Genomic DNA, 1,859 nt, shown 5'->3' on the forward strand with positions numbered 1-1,859 from the left:
TGCCTACGGCACCTGGGATTCCCAGGCGGTCACCCATCCAAGTACTAGCCAGGCCCGGGACGGTTTACCTTCCGAGATCGGACGGGATCGGGGGCCTTCCGTCCGGTATGGCCGTAGGCACTCGGCTCCGGTCCGCCTCGTCCCCTTTCCCTTACTGACTCCCCTGCCTCGGGTGGGCCCGATCCTTTTTTCCGTTTTTTTTTTTCCGCTCCGGAGGCTTCGTGAGCCCCCCCCCAACACCCCTTTGGGGGTCGGTGAAATTTTTTTTTTCAGACTTCCAGGGGCCCGATCCTGGCCGCGGGCACCCGGCTCCGGGCACCCGGCTCCGGGCCGCCTCGTCCCCTTTCCCTTACTGACTCCGCTGCCTCGGGTGGGCCCGATCCTTTTTTCCGTTTTTTTTTTTCCGCTCCGGAGGCTTCGTGAGCCCCCCCCAACACCACTTTGGGGGTCGGTGAAAAAATTTTTTTCAGACTTCCAGGGGCCCGATCCTGGCCGCGGGCACCCGGCTCCGGGCACCCGGCTCCGGGCCGCCTCGTCCCCTTTCCCTTACTGACTCCCCTGCCTCGGGTGGGCCCGATCCTTTTTTCCGTTTTTTTTTTTTTTCGCTCCGGAGGCTTTATGAGCCCCCCCCAATACCACTTTGGGGGTCGGTGAAAAAAATTTTTCAGACTTCCAGGGGCCCGATCCTGGCCGCCGGCACCCGGCTCCGGGCACCCGGCTCCGGGCCGCCTCGTCCCCTTTCCCTTACTGACTCCCCTGCCTCGGGTGGGCCCGATCCTTTTTTCCGTTTTTTTTTTTTTCGCTCCGGAGGCTTTATGAGGCCCCCCCTAACCGTTTTTGGGGTCGGTGAAAATTTTTAGTCAGACTTCCAGGGGCCCGATCCTGGCCGCGGCTTCGCAGGCTGGCCTGGGGGGGGGGGCATCTCTAGCTCCGGCCGCGGACGGCGAGACGCTCGGCCACCAGGTCAGCCCGGAGGAAAAGGCTGAAAAAAATGTCTAAGTCCCCCCGGGACACCAGGTCAACCCGGAGGAAAAGGCTGAAAAAAATGTCTAAGTCCCCCCGGGACACCAGGTCAACCCGGAGGAAAAGGCTGAAAAAAAGTCTAAGTCCCCCCGGGACACCAGGTCAACCCGGAGGAAAAGGCTGAAAAAAATGTCTAAGTCCCCCCGGGACACCAGGTCAACCCGGAGGAAAAGGCTGAAAAAAAGTCTAAGTCCCCCCGGGACACCAGGTCAACCCGGAGGAAAAGGCTGAAAAAAAGTCTAAGTCCCCCCGGGACACCAGGTCAACCCGGAGGAAAAGGCTGAAAAAAAGTCTAAGTCCCCCCGGGACACCAGGTCAACCCGGAGGAAAAGGCTGAAAAAAAGTCTAAGTCCCCCCGGGACACCAGGTCAACCCGGAGGAAAAGGCTGAAAAAAATGTCTAAGTCCCCCCGGGACACCAGGTCAACCCGGAGGAAAAGGCTGAAAAAAAGTCTAAGTCCCCCCGGGACACCAGGTCAACCCGGAGGAAAAGGCTGAAAAAAAGTCTAAGTCCCCCCGGGACACCAGGTCAACCCGGAGGAAAAGGCTGAAAAAATGTCTAAGTCCCCCCGGGACACCAGGTCAACCCGGAGGAAAAGGCTGAAAAAAATGTCTAAGTCCCCCCGGGACACCAGGTCAACCCCGAGGAAAAGGCTGAAAAAATGTCTAAGTCCCTGCTCGGCCATCAGGTCAACCCCATTCAAAGTGACGGGTTGACCTGATGGCCGGCAGTCTCACGGAAGTCCGGATGGGGTCGCCAAAAGTGCCCTCGGCCGACCGAGAGAACCAGGAGGTCGGATAGGATTTCAGATTGGTCCCCCTAAATTGGCGGTTGGA

General features: G+C 59.1%; 1 non-coding gene across 1 annotated transcript; it reads right to left on the reverse strand.

The window, feature by feature from the left end:
* LOC141980378 (5S ribosomal RNA) lies at positions 1 to 119 on the reverse strand. Its single transcript, XR_012637530.1, has one exon. It is a non-coding gene; the product is annotated as a 5S ribosomal RNA (ribosomal RNA).
* Positions 120 to 1,859: the final 1,740 nt, after the last annotated feature.

This window comes from Natator depressus, unplaced genomic scaffold (assembly GCF_965152275.1).
Source record: "Natator depressus isolate rNatDep1 unplaced genomic scaffold, rNatDep2.hap1 scaffold_100, whole genome shotgun sequence".
NCBI classification, from domain to species: domain Eukaryota; kingdom Metazoa; phylum Chordata; order Testudines; family Cheloniidae; genus Natator; species Natator depressus.